This window comes from Capricornis sumatraensis, unplaced genomic scaffold (genome assembly GCF_032405125.1).
Source record: "Capricornis sumatraensis isolate serow.1 unplaced genomic scaffold, serow.2 scaffold10, whole genome shotgun sequence".
In the NCBI taxonomy this organism is placed as follows: domain Eukaryota; kingdom Metazoa; phylum Chordata; class Mammalia; order Artiodactyla; family Bovidae; genus Capricornis; species Capricornis sumatraensis.
Genome location: NW_027184621.1, coordinates 924583 through 944136, shown reverse-complemented (window position 1 = coordinate 944136; position 19554 = coordinate 924583).

Below are 19554 nucleotides of genomic sequence, written 5' to 3'. Positions count from 1 at the left end.
GGGCTGTCCCACGTGCCACCGTGGTGTGAGTCGATCCTCGGCGTGAAAGATGAGCCAGTGCAGGGCAAAGAGGTTCCTCTGGAATGGACTGAGACATCTGGGGGACTCTTGGAATGGTGGTACGACCATGGAGTTCCTCTCGCCTTTCCTGTTGAGAGTGCCTCCTCTTGAGATGCGACGGGAACGCCGGGAATTCTTTCCCGTTGAAAGCAGGGAAAGGATCCCTCATCTCGAGCTCCGAGGGGGAAACGGGGCTCCTCTGGATGTGGGTGGGACCATCGTGCTTCCTCTCGAGTGGAGACGGGTATGGCGGTGAACTTCTTGAGTTGCAGCAAGGATGTGAAAGACCCTTTCGAAGTTCCAGAGGTTAGGTGTCATTAGTCTCCAGACGCCTCATCGGAAATAGGCCTCATCTCGCCTGGAAGGGAGAACTTCCTGGATTTTCTCGAGTTGCGGCAGGTGTTCTCGAGTTACGACGGGGACCTCAGGGACCCGCCCTGGTGGCCTCAGGAGAGGCCAGTACCCATGCGAGGTGCTAGGGTGCCTTTCGGGATTCCTCTCCCGTCGATACCGGGGCCAAAAACCTTGTGTGGAGTCAGGGCCGGAACCGAGGATTCCTCTCAGGGGCTGACATGGATCTTTGGGTACTTCTGGAGTCTCCCCAGGGGAGTCAGGCCTCGTCTCGAGTGGGGGCATGCACGTGCGCTTTCCTTCCAGGCTGTAGCAGCAATGTCACGCTTCCCGTGGCGTGGATCAAAGGATCTGTGGTTTTCCCTCGAGGCTTTCCCTCGAGGCTTTCCCACAGGGCTGTCCCACGTGCCACCGTGGTGTGAGTCGATCCTCGGCGTGAAAGATGAGCCAGTGCAGGGCAAAGAGGTTCCTCTGGAATGGACTGAGACATCTGGGGGACTCTTGGAATGGTGGTACGACCATGGAGTTCCTCTCGCCTTTCCTGTTGAGAGTGCCTCCTCTTGAGATGCGACGGGAACGCCGGGAATTCTTTCCCGTTGAAAGCAGGGAAAGGATCCCTCATCTCGAGCTCCGAGGGGGAAACGGGGCTCCTCTGGATGTGGGTGGGACCATCGTGCTTCCTCTCGAGTGGAGACGGGTATGGCGGTGAACTTCTTGAGTTGCAGCAAGGATGTGAAAGACCCTTTCGAAGTTCCAGAGGTTAGGTGTCATTAGTCTCCAGACGCCTCATCGGAAATAGGCCTCATCTCGCCTGGAAGGGAGAACTTCCTGGATTTTCTCGAGTTGCGGCAGGTGTTCTCGAGTTACGACGGGGACCTCAGGGACCCGCCCTGGTGGCCTCAGGAGAGGCCAGTCCCCATGCGAGTTGCTAGGGGGCCTCTCGGTATTCCTCTCCCGTCGATACCGTGGCCAAAAACCTTGTGTGGAGTCAGGGCCGGAACCGAGGATTCCTCTCAGGGGCTGACATGGATCTTTGGGTACTTGTGGAGTCTCCCCAGGGGAGTCAGGCCTCGTCTCGAGTGGGGGCATGCACGTGCGCATTCCTTCCAGGCTGTAGCAGCAATGTCACGCTTCCCGTCGCCTGGATCAAAAGATCTGTGTTTTTCCCTCGAGGCTTTCCCTCGAGGCTTTCCCACAGGGCTGACCCCCGTGCCACCGTGGTGTGAGTCGATCTTCGGCATGAAAGATGAGCTAGTGCAGGGTAAAGAGGTTCCTCTGGAATGGACTGAGACATCTGGGGGACTCTTGGAATGGTGGTACGACCATGGAGTTCCCCTCGCCTTTCCTGTTGAGAGTGCCTCCTCTTGAGATGCGACGGGAACGCCGAGAATTATTTCCCGTTGAAAGCAGGGAAAGGATCCCTCATCTCGAGCTCCGAGGGGAAAACGGGGCTCCTCTGGATGTGGGCGGGAGCATCGTGCTTCCTCTCGAGTGGAGACGGGTATGGCGGTGAACTTCTTGAGTTGCAGCAAGGGTGTGAAAGACCCTTTCGAAGTTCCAGAGGTTAGGTGTCATTAGTCTCCAGACGCCTCATCGGAAATAGGCCTCATCTCGCCTGGAAGGGAGAACTTCCTGGATTTTCTCGAGTTGCGCAGGTGTTCTCGAGTTACGACGGGGACCTCAGGGACCCGCCCTGGTGGCCTCAGGAGAGGCCAGTCCCCATGCGAGTTGCTAGGGGGCCTCTCGGGATTCCTCTCCCGTCGATACCGGGGCCAAAAACCTTGTGTGTAGTCAGGGCCGGAACCGAGGATTCCTCTCAGGGGCTGACATGGAACTTTGGGTACTTCTGGAGTCTCCCCAGGGGAGTCAGGCCTCGTCTCGAGTGGGGGCATGCACGTGCGCTTTCCTTCCAGGCTGTAGCAGCAATGTCCCGCTTCCCGTGGCGTGGATCAAAGGATCTGTGGTTTTCCCTCGAGGCTTTCCCTCGAGGCTTTCCCACAGGGCTGTCCCACGTGCCACCGCGGTGTGAGTCGATGTTCGGCGTGAAAGATGTGCCAGTGCAGGGCAAAGAGGTTCCTCTGGAATGGACTGAGACATCTGGGGGACTCTTGGAATGGTGGTACGACCATGGAGTTCCTCTCGCCTTTCCTGTTGAGAGTGCCTCCTTTTGAGATGCAACGGGAACGCTGGGAATTCTTTCCCGTTGAAAGCAGGGAAAGGATCCGTCATCTCTAGCTCCGAGGGGGAAACGGGGCTCCTCTGGATGTGGGCGGGACCATCGTGCTTCCTCTCGAGTGGAGACGGGTATGGCGGTGAACTTCTTGAGTTGCAGCAAGGGTGTGAAAGACCCTTTCGAAGTTCCAGAGGTTAGGTGTCATTAGTCTCCAGACGCCTCATCGGAAATAGGCCTCATCTCGCCTGGAAGGGAGAACTTCCTGGATTTTCTCGAGTTGCGGCAGGTGTTCTCGAGTTACGACGGGGACCTCAGGGACCCGCCCTGGTGGCCTCAGGAGAGGCCAGTACCCATGCGAGGTGCTAGGGTGCCTCTCGGGATTCCTCTCCCGTCGATACCGGGGCCAAAAACCTTGTGTGGAGTCAGGGCCGGAACCGAGGATTCCTCTCAGGGGCTGACATGGATCTTTGGGTATTTCTGGAGTCTCCCCAGGGGAGTCAGGCCTCGTCTCGAGTGGGGGCATGCACGTGCGCTTTCCTTCCAGGCTGTAGCAGCAATGTCACGCTTCCCGTGGCGTGGATCAAATGATCTGTGGTTTTCCCTCGAGGCTTTCCCACAGGGCTGTCCCACGTGCCACCGTGGTGTGAGTCGATCCTCGGCGTGAAAGATGAGCCAGTGCAGGGCAAAGAGGTTCCTCTGGAATGGACTGAGACATCTGGGGGACTCTTGGAATGGTGGTACGACCATGGAGTTCCTCTCGCCTTTCCTGTTGAGAGTGCCTCCTCTTGAGATGCGACGGGAACGCCGGGAATTCTTTCCCGTTGAAAGCAGGGAAAGGATCCCTCATCTCGAGCTCCGAGGGGGAAACGGGGCTCCTCTGGATGTGGGCGGGACCATCGTGCTTCCTCTCGAGTGGAGACGGGTATGGCGGTGAACTTCTTGAGTTGCAGCAAGGATGTGAAAGACCCTTTCGAAGTTCCAGAGGTTAGGTGTCATTAGTCTCCAGACGCCTCATCGGAAATAGGCCTCATCTCGCCTGGAAGGGAGAACTTCCTGGATTTTCTCGAGTTGCGGCAGGTGTTCTCGAGTTACGACGGGGACCTCAGGGACCCGCCCTGGTGGCCTCAGGAGAGGCCAGTCCCCATGCGAGTTGCTAGGGGGCCTCTCGGTATTCCTCTCCCGTCGATACCGTGGCCAAAAACCTTGTGTGGAGTCAGGGCCGGAACCGAGGATTCCTCTCAGGGGCTGACATGGATCTTTGGGTACTTGTGGAGTCTCCCCAGGGGAGTCAGGCCTCCTCTCGAGTGGGGGCATGCACGTGCGCTTTCCTTCCAGGCTGTAGCAGCAATGTCACGCTTCCCGTCGCCGGGATCAAAAGATCTGTGTTTTTCCCTCGAGGCTTTCCCTCGAGGCTTTCCCACAGGGCTGTCCCACGTGCCACCGTGGTGTGAGTCGATCCTCGGCGTGAAAGATGAGCCAGTGCAGGGCAAAGAGGTTCCTCTGGAATGGACTGAGACATCTGGGGGACTCTTGGAATGGTGGTACGACCGTGGATTTCCTCTCGCCTTTCCTGTTGAGAGTGCCTCCTCTTGAGTTGCGACGGGAACGCCGGGAATTCTTTCCCGTTGAAAGCAGGGAAAGGATCCCTCATCTCAAGCTCCGAGGGGGAAACGGGGCTCCTCTGGATGTGGGCGGGACCATCGTGCTTCCTCTCGAGTGGAGACGGGTATGGCGGTGAACTTCTTGAGTTGCAGCAAGGGTGTGAAAGACCCTTTCGAAGTTCCAGAGGTTAGGTGTCATTAGTCTCCAGACGCCTCATCGGAAATAGGCCTCATCTCGCCTGGAAGGGAGAACTTCCTGGATTTTCTCGAGTTGCGGCAGGTGTTCTCGAGTTACGACGGGGACCTCAGGGACCCGCCCTGGTGGCCTCAGGAGAGGCCAGTCCCCATGCGAGTTGCTAGGGGGCCTCTCGGGATTCCTCTCCCGTCGATACCGGGGCCAAAAACCTTGTGTGTAGTCAGGGCCGGAACCGAGGATTCCTCTCAGGGGCTGACATGGAACTTTGGGTACTTCTGGAGTCTCCCCAGGGGAGTCAGGCCTCGTCTCGAGTGGGGGCATGCACGTGCGCTTTCCTTCCAGGCTGTAGCAGCAACGTCCCGCTTCCCGTGGCGTGGATCAAAGGATCTGTGGTTTTCCCTCGAGGCTTTCCCTCGAGGCTTTCCCACAGGGCTGTCCCACGTGCCACCGCGGTGTGAGTCGATCTTCGGCGTGAAAGATGAGCCAGTGCAGGGCAAAGAGGTTCCTCTGGAATGGACTGAGACATCTGGGGGACTCTTGGAATGGTGGTACGACCATGGAGTTCCTCTCGCCTTTCCTGTTGAGAGTGCCTCCTCTTGAGATGCAACGGGAACGCTGGGAATTCTTTCCCGTTGAAAGCAGGGAAAGGATCCGTCATCTCTAGCTCCGAGGGGGAAACGGGGCTCCTCTGGATGTGGGCGGGACCATCGTGCTTCCTCTCGAGTGGAGACGGGTATGGCGGTGAACTTCTTGAGTTGCAGCAAGGGTGTGAAAGACCCTTTCGAAGTTCCAGAGGTTAGGTGTCATTAGTCTCCAGAGGCCTCATCGGAAATAGGCCTCATCTCGCCTGGAAGGGAGAACTTCCTGGATTTTCTCGAGTTGCGGCAGGTGTTCTCGAGTTACGACGGGGACCTCAGGTACCCGCCCTGGTGGCCTCAGGAGAGGCCAGTACCCATGCGAGGCGCTAGGGGGCCTCTCGGGATTCCTCTCCCGTCGATACCGGGGCCAAAAACCTTGTGTGGAGTCAGGGCCGGAACCGAGGATTCCTCTCAGGGGCTGACATGGATCGTTGGGTACTTCTGGAGTCTCCCCAGGGGAGTCAGGCCTCGTCTCGAGTGGGGGCATGCACATGTGCTTTCCTTCCAGGCTGTAGCAGCAATGTCACGCTTCCCGTGGCTTGGATCAAAGGATCTGTGGTTTTCCCTCGAGGCTTTCCCTCGAGGCTTTCCCACAGGGCTGTCCCACGTGCCACCGTGGTGTGAGTCGATCCTCGGCGTGAAAGATGAGCCAGTGCAGGGCAAAGAGGTTCCTCTGGAATGGACTGAGACATCTGGCGGACTCTTGGAATGGTGGTACGACCATGGAGTTCCTCTCGCCTTTCCTGTTGAGAGTGCCTCCTCTTGAGATGCGACGGGTACGCCGGGAATTCTTTCCCGTTGAAAGCAGGGAAAGGATCCCTCATCTCGAGCTCCGAGGGGGAAACGGGGCTCCTCTGGATGTGGGTGGGACCATCGTGCTTCCTCTCGAGTGGAGACGAGTATGGAGGTGAACTTCTTGAGTTGCAGCAAGGATGTGAAAGACCCTTTCGAAGTTCCAGAGGTTAGGTGTCATTAGTCTCCAGACGCCTCATCGGAAATAGGCCTCATCTCGCCTGGAAGGGAGAACTTCCTGGATTTTCTCGAGTTGCGGCAGGTGTTCTCGAGTTACAACGGGGACCTCAGGGACCCGCCCTGGTGGCCTCAGGAGAGGCCAGTCCCCATGCGAGGTGCTAGGGGGCCTCTCGGTATTCCTCTCCCGTCGATACCGTGGCCAAAAACCTTGTGTGGAGTCAGGGCCGGAACCGAGGATTCCTCTCAGGGGCTGACATGGATCTTTGGGTACTTGTGGAGTCTCCCCAGGGGAGTCAGGCCTCCTCTCGAGTGGGGGCATGAACGTGCGCTTTCCTTCCAGGCTGTAGCAGCAATGTCACGCTTCCCGTCGCCTGGATCAAAAGATCTGTGTATTTCCCTCGAGGCTTTCCCTCGAGGCTTTCCCACAGGGCTGTCCCACGTGCCACCGTGGTGTGAGTCGATCTTCGGCATGAAAGATGAGCTAGTGCAGGGTAAAGAGGTTCCTCTGGAATGGACTGAGACATCTGGGGGACTCTTGGAATGGTGGTACGACCATGGAGTTCCTCTCGCCTTTCCTGATGAGAGTGTCTCGTCTTGAGATGCGACGGGAACGCCGGGAATTCTTTCCCGTTGAAAGCAGGGAAAGGATCCCTCATCTCGAGCTCCGAGGGGGAAAGGGGGCTCCTCTGGATGTGGGCGGGACCATCGTGCTTCCTCTCGAGTGGAGACGGGTATGGCGGTGAACTTCTTGAGTTGCAGCAAGGGTGTGAAAGACCCTTTCGAAGTTCCAGAGGTTAGGTGTCATTAGTCTCCAGACGCCTCATCGGAAATAGGCCTCATCTCGCCTGGAAGGGAGAACTTCCTGGATTTTCTCGAGTTGCGGCAGGTGTTCTCGAGTTACGACGGGGACCTCAGGGACCCGCCCTGTTGGCCTCAGGAGAGGCCAGTCCCCATGCGAGTTGCTAGGGGGCCTCTCGGGATTCCTCTCCCGTCGATACCGGGGCCAAAAACCTTGTGTGGAGTCAGGGCCGGAACCGAGGATTCCTCTCAGGGGCTGACATGGATCTTTGGTTACTTGTGGAGTCTCCCCAGGGCAGTCAGGCCTCGTCTCGAGTGGGGGCATGCACGTGCGCTTTCCTTCCAGGCTGTAGCAGCAATGTCCCGCTTCCCGTGGCGTGGATCAAAGGATCTGTGTTTTTCCCTCGAGGCTTTCCCGCGAGGCTTTCCCACAGGGCTGTCCCACATGCCACCGTGGTGTGAGTCGATCCTCGGCGTGAAAGATGAGCCAGTGCAGGGCAAAGAGTTTCCTCTGGAATGGACTGAGACATCTGGGGGACTCTTGGAATGGTGGTACGACCATGGAGTTCCTCTCGCCTTTCCTGTTGAGAGTGCCTCCTCTTGAGATGCGACGGGAACGCCGGGAATTCTTTCCCGTTGATAGCAGGGAAAGGATCCCTCATCTCGAGCTCCGAGGGGGAAACGGGGCTCCTCTGGATGTGGGCGGGACCATCGTGCTTCCTCTAGAGTGGAGACGGGTATGGCGTGAACTTCTTGAGTTGCAGCAAGGGTGTGAAAGACCCTTTCGAATTTCCAGAGGTTAGGTGTCATTAGTCTCCAGACGCCTCATCGGAAATAGGCCTCATCTCGCCTGGAAGGGAGAACTTCCTGGATTTTCTCGAGTTGCGGCAGGTGTTCTCGAGTTACAACGGGGACCTCAGGGACCCGCCCTGGTGGCCTCAGGAGAGGCCAGTCCCCATGCGAGTTGCTAGGGGGCCTCTCGGGATTCCTCTCCCGTCGATACCGGGGCCAAAAACGTTGTGTGGAGTCAGGGCCGGAACCGAGGATTCCTCTCAGGGGCTGACATGGATCTTTGGGTACTTGTGGAGTCTCCCCAGGGGAGTCAGGCCTCGTCTCGAGTGGGGGCATGCACGTGCGCTTTCCTTCCAGGCTGTAGCAGCAATGTCACGCTTCCCGTGGCGTGGATCAAAGGATCTGTGGTTTTCCCTCGAGGCTTTCCCTCGAGGCTTTCCCACAGGGCTGTCCCACATGCCACCGTGGTGTGAGTCGATCCTCGGCGTGAAAGATGAGCCAGTGCAGGGCAAAGAGGTTCCTCTGGAATGGACTGAGACATCTGGGGGACTCTTGGAATGGTGGTACGACCATGGAGTTCCTCTCGCCTTTCCTGTTGAGAGTGCCTCCTCTTGAGATGCGACGGGAACGCCGGGAATTCTTTCCCGTTGAAAGCAGGGAAAGGATCCCTCATCTCGAGCTCCGAGGGGGAAACGGGGCTCCTCTGGATGTGGGCGGGACCATCGTGCTTCCTCTCGAGTGGAGTTGGGTATGGCGGTGAACTTCTTGAGTTGCAGCAAGGGTGTGAAAGACCCTTTCGAAGTTCCAGAGGTTAGGTGTCATTAGTCTCCAGACGCCTCATCGGAAATAGGCCTCATCTCGCCTGGAAGGGAGAACTTCCTGGATTTTCTCGAGTTGCGGCAGGTGTTCTCGAGTTACGACGGGGACCTCAGGGACCCGCCTTGGTGGCCTGAGGAGAGGCCAGTCCCCATGCGAGTTGCTAGGGGGCCTCTCGGGATTCCTCTCCCGTCGATACCGGGGCCAAAAACGTTGTGTGGAGTCAGGGCCGGAACCGAGGATTCCTCTCAAGGGCTGACATGGATCTTTGGGTACTTGTGGAGTCTCCCCAGGGGAGTCAGGCCTCGTCTCGAGTGGGGGCATGCACGTGCGCATTCCTTCCAGGCTGTAGCAGCAATGTCACACTTCCCGTCGCTTGGATCAAAGGATCTGTGGTTTTCCCTGGAGGCTTTCCCTCGAGGCATTCCCACAGGGCTGTCCCACGTGCCACCGTGGTGTGAGTCGATCCTCGGCGTGAAAGATGAGCCAGTGCAGGGCAAAGAGGTTCCTCTGGAATGGACTGAGACATCTGGGGGACTCTTGGAATGGTGGTACGACCATGGAGTTCCTCTCGCCTTTCCTGTTGAGAGTGCCTCCTCTTGAGATGCGACGGGAACGCCGGGAATTCTTTCCCGTTGAAAGCAGGGAAAGGATCCCTCATCTCGAGCTCCGAGGGGGAAACGGGGCTCCTCTGGATGTGGGTGGGACCATCGTGCTTCCTCTCGAGTGAAGACGAGTATGGCGGTGAACTTCTTGAGTTGCAGCAAGGATGTGAAAGACCCTTTCGAAGTTCCAGAGGTTAGGTGTCATTAGTCTCCAGACGCCTCATCGGAAATAGGCCTCATCTCGCCTGGAAGGGAGAACTTCCTGGATTTTCTCGAGTTGCGGCAGGTGTTCTCGAGTTACGACGGGGACCTCATGGACCCGCCCTGGTGGCCTCAGGAGAGGCCAGTCCCCATGCGAGGTGCTAGGGGGCCTCTCGGTATTCCTCTCCCGTCGATACCGTGGCCAAAAACCTTGTGTGGAGTCAGGGCCGGAACCGAGGATTCCTCTCAGGGGCTGACATGGATCTTTGGGTACTTGTGGAGTCTCCCCAGGGGAGTCAGGCCTCCTCTCGAGTGGGGGCATGCACGTGCGCTTTCCTTCCAGGATGTAGCAGCAATGTCACGCTTCCCGTCGCCTGGATCAAAAGATCTGTGTATTTCCCTCGAGGCTTTCCCTCGAGGCTTTCCCACAGGGCTGTCCCACATGCCACCGTGGTGTGAGTCGATCTTCGGCATGAAAGATGAGCTAGTGCAGGGTAAAGAGGTTCCTCTGGAATGGACTGAGACATCTGGGGGACTCTTGAAATGGTGGTACGACCATGGAGTTCCCCTCGCCTTTCCTGTTGAGAGTGCCTCCTCTTGAGATGCGACGGGAACGCCGAGAATTATTTCCCGTTGAAAGCAGGGAAAGGATCCCTCATCTCGAGCTCTGAGGGGAAAACGGGGCTCCTCTGGATGTGGGCGGGAGCATCGTGCTTCCTCTCGAGTGGAGACGGGTATGGCGGTGAACTTCTTGAGTTGCAACAAGGGTGTGAAAGACCCTTTCGAAATTCCAGAGGTTAGGTGTCATTAGTCTCCAGACGCCTCATCGGAAATAGGCCTCATCTCGCCTGGAAGGGAGAACTTCCTGGATTTTCTCGAGTTGCGGCAGGTGTTCTCGAGTTACGACGGGGACCTCAGGGACCCGCCCTGGTGGCCTCAGGAGAGGCCAGTCCCCATGCGAGTTGCTAGGGGGCCTCTCGGGATTCCTCTCCCGTCGATACCGGGGCCAAAAACGTTGTGTGGTGTCAGGGCCGGAACCGAGGATTCCTCTCAAGGGCTGACATGGATCTTTGGGTACTTGTGGAGTCTCCCCAGGGGAGTCAGGCCTCGTCTCGTGTGGGGGCATGCACGTGCGCATTCCTTCCAGGCTGTAGCAGCAATGTCACACTTCCCGTCGCTTGGATCAAAGGATCTGTGGTTTTCCCTCGAGGCTTTCCCTCGAGGCTTTCCCACAGGGCTGTCCCACGTGCCACCGTGGTGTGAGTCGATCCTCGGCGTGAAAGATGAGCCAGTGCAGGGCAAAGAGGTTCCTCTGGAATGGACTGAGACATCTGGGGGACTCTTGGAATGGTGGTACGACCGTGGATTTCCTCTCGCCTTTCCTGTTGAGAGTGCCTCCTCTTGAGATGCGACGGGAACGCCGGGAATTCTTTCCCGTTGAAAGCAGGGAAAGGATCCCTCATCTCAAGCTCCGAGGGAGAAACGGGGCTCCTCTGGATGTGGGCGGGACCATCGTGCTTCCTCTCGTGTGGAGACGGGTATGGCGGTGAACTTCTTGAGTTGCAGCAAGGGTGTGAAAGACCCTTTCGAAGTTCCAGAGGTTAGGTGTCATTAGTCTCCAGACGCCTCATCGAAATAGGCCTCATCTCGCCTGGACGGGAGAACTTCCTGGATTTTCTCGAGTTGCGGCAGGTGTTCTCGAGTTACGACGGGGACCACAGGGACCCGCCCTGGTGGCCTCAGGAGAGGCCAGTCCCCATGCGAGTTGATAGGGGGCCTCTCGGGATTCCTCTCCCGTCGATACCGGGGCCAAAAACCTTGTGTGTAGTCAGGGCCGGAACCGAGGATTCCTCTCAGGGGCTGACATGGAACTTTGGGTACTTCTGGAGTCTCCCCAGGGGAGTCAGGCCTCGTCTCGAGTGGGGGCATGCACGTGCGCTTTCCTTCCAGGCTGTAGCAGCAATGTCCCGCTTCCCGTGGCGTGGATCAAAGGATCTGTGGTTTTCCCTCGAGGCATTCCCTCGAGGCTTTCCCACATGTCTGTCCCACGTGCCACCGCGGTGTGAGTCGATCTTCGGCGTGAAAGATGAGCCAGTGCAGGGCAAAGAGGTTCCTCTGGAATGGACTGAGACATCTGGGGGACTCTTGGAATGGTGGTACGACCATGGAGTTCCTCTCGCCTTTCCTGTTGAGAGTGCCTCCTCTTGAGATGCAACGGGAACGCTGGGAATTCTTTCCCTTTGAAAGCAGGGAAAGGATCCGTCATCTCTAGCTCCGAGGGGGAAACGGGGCTCCTCTGGATGTGGGCGGGACCATCGTGCTTCCTCTCGGGTGGAGACGGGTATGGCGGTGAACTTCTTGAGTTGCAGCAAGGGTGTGAAAGACCCTTTCGAAGTTCCAGAGGTTAGGTGTCATTAGTCTCCAGACGCCTCATCGGAAATAGGCCTCATCTCGCCTGGAAGGGAGAACTTCCTGGATTTTCTCGAGTTGCGGCAGGTGTTCTCGAGTTACGACGGGGACCTCAGGGACCCGCCCTGGTGGCCTCAGGAGAGGCCAGTACCCATGCGAGGTGCTAGGGGGCCTCTCGGGATTCCTCTCCCGTCGATACCGGGGCCAAAAACCTTGTGTGGAGTCAGGGCCGGAACCGAGGATTCCTCTCAGGGGCTGACATGGATCTTTGGGTACTTCTGGAGTCTCCCCAGGGGAGTCAGGCCTCGTCTCGAGTGGGGGCATGCACATGTGCTTTCCTTCCAGGCTGTAGCAGCAATGTCACGCTTCCCGTGGCTTGGATCAAAGGATCTGTGGTTTTCCCTCGAGGCTTTCCCTCGAGGCTTTCCCACAGGGCTGTCCCACGTGCCACCGTGGTGTGAGTCGATCCTCGGCGTGAAAGATGAGCCAGTGCAGGGCAAAGAGGTTCCTCTGGAATGGACTGAGACATCTGGGGGACTCTTGGAATGGTGGTACGACCATGGAGTTCCTCTCGCCTTTCCTGTTGAGAGTGCATCCTGTTGAGATGCGACGGGAACGCCGGGAATTCTTTCCCATTGAAAGCAGGGAAAGGATCCCTCATCTCTAGCTCCGAGGGGGAAATGGGGCTCCTCTCGATGTGGGCGGGACCATCGTGCTTCCTCTCGAGTGGAGACGGGTATGGCGGTGAACTTCTTGAGTTGCAGCAAGGGTGTGAAAGACCCTTTCGATGTTCCAGAGGTTAGGTGTCATTAGTCTCCAGACGCCTCATCGGAAATAGGCCTCATCTCGCCTGGAAGGGAGAACTTCCTGGATTTTCTCGAGCTGAGGCAGGTGTTCTCGAGTTACGATGGGGACCTCTGGGACACGCCCTGGTGGCCTCAGGAGAGGCCAGTCCCCATGCGAGGTGCTAGGGGGCCTCTCGGGATTCCTCTCCCGTCGATACCGGGGCCAAAAACCTTGTGTGGAGTCAGGGCCGGAACCGAGGATTCCTCTCAAGGGCTGACATGGATTTTTGGGTACTTCTGGAGTCTCCCCAGGGGAGTCAGGCCTCGTCTCGAGTGGGGGCATGCACGTGCGCTTTCCTTCCAGGCTGTAGCAGCAATGTCACCCTTCCCGTGGCGTGGATCAAAGGATCTGTGGTTTTCCCTGGAGGCTTTCCCTCGAGGCTTTCCCACAGGGCTGTCCCACGTGCCACCGTGGTGTGAGTCGATCCTCGGCGTGAAAGATGAGCCAGTGCAGGGCAAAGAGGTTCCTCTGGAATGGACTGAGACATCTGGGGGACTCTTGGAATGGTGGTACGACCATGGAGTTCCTCTCGCCTTTCCTGTTGAGAGTGCCTCCTCTTGAGATGCGACGGGAACGCCGGAATTCTTTCCCGTTGAAAGCAGGGAAAGGATCCCTCATCTCGAGCTCCGAGGGGGAAACGGGGCTCCTCTGGATGTGGGCGGGACCATCGTGCTTCCTCTCGAGTGGAGACGGGTATGGCGGTGAACTTCTTGAGTTGCAGCAAGGGTGTGAAAGACCCTTTCGAAGTTCCAGAAGTTAGATGTCATTAGTCTCCAGACGCCTCATCGGAAATAGGCCTCATCTCGCCTGGAAGGGAGAACTTCCTGGATTTTCTCGAGTTGCGGCAGGTGTTCTCGAGTTACGACGGGGACCTCAGGGACCCGCCCTGGTGGCCTCAGGAGAGGCCAGTCCCCATGCGAGGTCCTAGGGGGCCTCTCGGGATTCCTCTCCCGTCGATACTGGGGCCAAAACCCTTGTGTGGAGTCAGGGCCGGAACCGAGGATTCCTCTCAGGGGCTGACATGGATCTTTCGGTACTTCTGGAGTCTCCCCAGGGGAGTCAGGCCTCGTCTCGAGTGGGGGCATGCACGTGCGCTTTCCTTCCAGGCTGTAGCAGCAATGTCACGCTTCCCGTCGCGTGGATCAAAGGATCTGTGGTTTTCCCTCGAGGCTTTCCCTCGAGGCTTTCCCACAGGGCTGTCCCACGTGCCACCGTGGTGTGAGTCGATCCTCGGCGTGAAAGATGAGCCAGTGCAGGGCAAAGAGCTTCCTCTGGAATGGACTGAGACATCTGGGGGACTCTTGGAATGGTGGTACGACCATGGAGTTCCTCTCGCCTTTCCTGTTGGGAGTGCCTCCTCTTGAGATGCGACGGGAACGCCGGAATTCTTTCCCGTTGAAAGCAGGGAAAGGATCCCTCATCTCGAGCTCCGAGGGGGAAACGGGGCTCCTCTGGATATGGGCGGGACCATCGTGCTTCCTCGCGAGTGGAGACGGGTATGGCGGTGAACTTCTTGAGTTGCAGCAAGGGTGTGAAAGACCCTTTCGAAGTTCCAGAGGTTAGGTGTCATTAGTCTCCAGACACCTCATCGGAAATAGGCCTCATCTCGCCTGGAAGGGAGAACTTCCTGGATTTTCTCGAGTTGCGGCAGGTGTTCTCGAGTTACGACGGGGACATCAGGGACCCGCCTTGGTGGCCTCAGGAGAGGCCAGTCCCCATGCGAGTTCATAGGGGGCCTCTCGGGATTCCTCTCCCGTCGATACTGGGGCCAAAAACCTTGTGTGGAGTCAGGGCCGGAACCGAGGATTCCTCTCAGGGGTGACATGGATCTTTCGGTACTTCTGGAGTCTCCCCAGGGGAGTCAGGCCTCGTCTCGAGTGGGGGCATGCACGTGCGCTTTCCTTCCAGGCTGTAGCAGCAATGTCACGCTTCCCGTCGCATGGATCAAAGGATCTGTGCTTTTTCCTCGAGGCTTTCCCTCGAGGCTTTCCCACAGGGCTCTACCACGTGCAACCGTGGTGTGAGTCGATCCTCGGCGTGAAAGATGAGCCAGTGCAGGGCAAAGAGGTTCCTCTGGAATGGACTGAGACATCTGGGGGACTCTTGGAATGGTGGTACGACCATGGAGTTCCTCTCGCCTTTCCTGTTGAGAGTGCCTCCTCTTGAGATGCGACGGGAACGCCGGAATTCTTTCCCATTGAAAGCAGGGAAAGGATCCCTCATCTCGAGCTCCGAGGGGGAAACGGGGCTCCTCTGGATGTGGGCGGGACCATCGTGCTTCCTCTCGAGTGGAGACGGGTATGGCGGTGAACTTCTTGAGTTGCAGCAAGGGTGTGAAAGACCCTTTCGAAGTTCCAGAGGTTAGGTGTCATTAGTCTCCAGACGCCTCATCGGAAATAGGCCTCATCTCGCCTGGAAGGGAGAACTTCCTGGATTTTCTCGAGTTGCGGCAGGTGTTCTCGAGTTACGACGGGGACCTCAGGGACCCGCCTTGGTGGCCTCAGGAGAGGCCAGTCCCCATGCGAGTTGCTAGGGGTCCTCTCGGGATTCCTCTCCCGTCGATACCGGGGCCAAAAACCTTGTGTGGAGTCAGGGCCGGAACCGAAGTTTCCTCTCAGGGGCTGACATGGATCCTTGCGTACTTCTGGAGTCTCCCCAGGGGAGTCAGGCCTCGTCTCGAGTGGGGGCATGCACGTGCGCTTTCCTTCCAGGCTGTAGCAGCAATGTCACGATTCCCGTCGCGTGGATCAAAGCATCTGTGGTTTTCCCTCGAGGCTTTCCCTCGAGGCTTTCCCACAGGGCTGTCCCACGTGCCACCGTGGTGTGAGTAGATCCTCGGCGTGAAAGATGAGCCAGTGCAGTGCAAAGAGTTTCCTCTGGAATGGACTGAGACATCTGGGGGACTCTTGGAATGGTGGTACGACCATGGAGTTCCTCTCGCCTTTCCTGTTGAGAGTGCCTCCTCCTGAGATGCGACAGGAAAGCCGGAATTCTTTCCCGTTGAAAGCAGGGAAAGGATCCCTCATCTCGAGCTCCGAGGGGGAAACGGGGCTCCTCTGGATGTGGGCGGGACCATCGTGCTTCCTCTCGAGTGGAGACGGGTATGGCGGTGAACTTCTTGAGTTGCAGCAAGGGTGTGAAAGACCCTTTCGAAGTTCCAGAGGTTAGGTGTCATTAGTCTCCAGACGCCTCATCGGAAATAGGCCTCATCTCGCCTGGAAGGGAGAACTTCCTGGATTTTCTCGAGTTGCGGCAGGTGTTCTCGAGTTACGACGGGGACATCAGGGACCCGCCTTGGTGGCCTCAGGAGAGGCCAGTCCCCATGCGAGTTGCTAGGGGGCCTCTCGGGATTCCTCTCCCGTCGATACTGGGGCCAAAAACCTTGTGTGGAGTCAGGGCCGGAACCGAGGATTCCTCTCAGGGGCTGACATGGATCTTTCGGTACTTCTGGAGTCTCCCCAGGGGAGTCAGGCCTCGTCTCGAGTGGGGGCATGCACATGCGCTTTCCTTCCAGGCTGTAGCAGCAATGTCACGCTTCCCGTCGCGTGGATCAAAGGATCTGTGGTTTTCCCTCGAGGCTTTCCCACAGGGCTGTCCCACGTGCCACCGTGGTGTGAGTCGATCCTCGGCGTGAAAGATGAGCCAGTGCAGGGCAAAGAGGTTCCTCTGGAATGGACTGAGACATCTGGGGGACGCTTGGAATGGTGATACGACCATGGAGTTCCTCTCGCCTTTTCTGTTGAGAGTGCCTCCTCTTGAGATGCGAAGGGAACGCCGGGAATTCTTTCCCGTTGAAAGCAGGGAAAGGATCCCTCATCTCGAGCTACGAGGGGGAAACGGGGCTCCTCTGGATGTGGGCGGGACCACCGTGCTTCCTCTCGAGTGGAGACGGGTATGGCGTTGAACTTCTTGAGTTGCAGCAAGGGTGTGAAAGACCCTTTCGAAGTTCCAGAGTTTAGGTATCATTAGTCTCCAGACGCCTCATCGGAAATAGGCCTCATCCCGCCTGGAAGGGAGAACTTCCTGGATTTTCTCGAGTTGCTGCAGATGTTCTCGAATTACGACGGGGACCTCAGGGACCCGCCCTAGTGGCCTCAGGAGAGGCCAGTCCTCATGCGAGGTGCTAGGGGGCCTCTCGGGATTCCTCTCCCATCGATACCGGGGCCAAAATCCTTGTGTGGAGTCAGGCCCGGAACCGAGGATTCCTCTCAAGGGCTGACATGGATCTTTGGGTACTTCTGGAGTCTCCCCAGGGGAGTCAGGCCTCGTCTCGAGTGGGGTCATGCACGTGCGCTTTCCTTCCAGGCTGTAGCAGCAATGTCACGCTTCCCGTGGCGTGGATCAAAGGATCTGTGGTTTTCCATCGAGGCTTTCCCTCGAGGCTTTCCCTCGAGGCTTTCCCACAGGGCTGTCCCACGTGCCACCGTGGTGTGAGTCGATCCTCGGCGTGAAAGATGAGCCAGTGCAGGGCAAAGAGGTTCCTCTGGAATGGACTGAGACATCTGGGAGATTCTTGGAATGGTGGTACGACCATGGAGTTCCTCTCGCCTTTCCTGTTGAGAGTGCCTCCTCTTGAGATGCGACGGGAACGCCGGGAATTCTTTCTCGTTGAAAGCAGGGAAAGGATCCCTCATCTCGAGCTACGAGGGGGAAACGGGGCTCCTCTGGATGTGGGCCGGACCAACGTGCTTCCTCTCGAGTGGAGACGGGTATGGCGGTGAACTTCTTGAGTTGCAGCATGGGTGTGAAAGACCCTTTCGAAGTTCCAGAGGTTAGGTGTCATTAGTCTCCAGACGCCTCATCGGAAATAGGCCTCATCTCGCCTGGAAGGGAGAACTTCCTGGATTTTCTCGAGTTGCGGCAGGTGTTCTCGAGTTACGACGGGGACCTCGGGGACCCGCCCTGGTGGCCTCAGGAGAGGCCAGTCCCCATGCGAGTTGCTAGGGGGCCTCTCGGGATACCTCTCCCATCGATACCGGGGCCAAAAATATTTTTTGGAGTCAGGGCCGGAACGGAGGATTCATCTCAGGGGCTGACTTGGATCTTTGGGTACTTCTGGAGTCTCCCCAGGGGAGTCAGGCCTCGTCTCGAGTGGGGGCATGCACATGCGCTTTCCTTCCAGGCTGTAGCAGCAATGTCACGCTTCCCGTGGCGTGGATTAAAGGATCTGTGGTTTTCCCTCGAGGCTTTCCCTCGAGGCTTTCCCACAGGGATGTCCCACGTGCCACCGTGGTGTGAGTCGATCCTCGGCGTGAAAAATGAGCCAGTGCAGGGCAAAGAGGTTCCTCTGGAATGGACTGAGACATCTGGGGGACTCTTGGAATGGTGGTACGACCATGGAGTTCCTCTCCCCTTTCCTGTTGACAGTGCCTCCTCTTGAGATGCGACGGGAACGCCGGGAATTCTTTCCCGTTGAAAGCAGGGAAAGGATCCCTCATCTCGAGCTCCGAGGGGGAAATGGGGCTCCTCTGGATGTGGGCCGGACCATCGTGCTTCCTCTCGAGTGGAGACGGGTATGGCGGTGAACTTCTTGAGTTGCAGCAAGGGTGTGAAAGACCCTTTCGAAGTTCCAGAGGTTAGGTGTCATTAGTCTCCAGACGCCTCATCGGAAATAGGGCTCCTCTCGCCTGGAAGGGAGAACTTCCTGGATTTTCTCGAGTTGCGGCAGGTGTTCTCGAGTTACGACGGGGACCGCAGGGACCCGCCCTGGTGGCCTCAGGAGAGGCCAGTCCCCACGCGAGGTGCTAGGGGGCCTCTCGGGATTCCTCTCCCGTCGATACCGGGGCCAAAATCCTTGTGTGGAGTCAGGCCCGGAACCGAGGATTCCTCTCAAGGGCCGACATGGATCTTTGGGTACTTCTGGAGTCTCCCCAGGGGATTCAGGCCTCGTCTCGAGTGGGGGCATGCACGTGCGCTTTCCTTCCAGGCTGTAGCAGCAATGTCAAGCTTCCAGTCGCGTGGATCAAAGGATCTGTGTTTTTCCCTCGAGGCTTTCCCTCGAGGCTTTCCCACAGGGCTCTCTCACGTGCCACCGTGGTGTGAGTCGATCCTCGGCGTGAAAGATGAGCCAGTGCAGGGCACAGAGGTTCCTCTGGAATGGACTGAGACATCTGGGGGACGCTTGGAATGGTGATACGACCATGGAGTTCCTCTAGCCTTTCCTGTTGAGAGTGCCTCCTCTTGAGATGCGACGGGAACGCCGGGAATTCTTTCCCGTTGAAAGCAGGGAAAGGATCCCTCATCTCGAGCTACGAGGGGGAAACGGGGCACCTCTGGATGTGGGCGGGACCACCGTGCTTCCTCTCGAGTGGAGACGGGTATGGCGTTGAACTTCTTGAGTTGCAGCAAGGGTGTGAAAGACCCTTTCGAAGTTCCAGAGTTTAGGTGTCATTAGTCTCCAGACGCCTCATCGGAAATAGGCCTCATCTCGCCTGGAAGGGAGAACTTCCTGGATTTTCTCGAGTTGCAGCAGATGTTCTCGAATTACGACGGGGACCTCAGGGACCCGCCCTGGTGGCCTCAGGAGAGGCCAGTCCCCATGCGAGGTGCTAGGGGGCCTCTCGGGCTTCCTCTCCCGTTGATACCGGGGCCAAAATCCTTGTGTGGAGTCAGGCCCGGAACCGAGGATTCCTCTCAAGGGCTGACATGTATCTTTGGGTACTTCTGGAGTCTCCCCAGGGGAGTCAGGCCTCGTCTCGAGTGGGGTCATGCACGTGCGCTTTCCTTCCAGGCTGTAGCAGCAATGTCACGCTTCCCGTCGCGTGGATCAAAGGATCTGTGGTTTTCCCTCGAGGCTTTCCCTCGAGGCTTTCCCTCGAGGCTTTCCCACAGGGCTGTCCCACGTGCCACCGTGGTGTGAGTCGATCCTCGGCGTGAAAGATGAGCCAGTGCAGGGCAAAGAGGTTCCTCTGGAATGGACTGAGACATCTGGGAGATTCTTGGAATGGTGGTACGACCATGGAGTTCCTCTCGCCTTTCCTGTTGAGAGTGCCTCCTCTTGAGATGCGACGGGAACGCCGGGAATTCTTTCCCGTTGAAAGCAGGGAAAGGATCCCTCATCTCGAGCTACGAGGGGGAAACGGGGCTCCTCTGGATG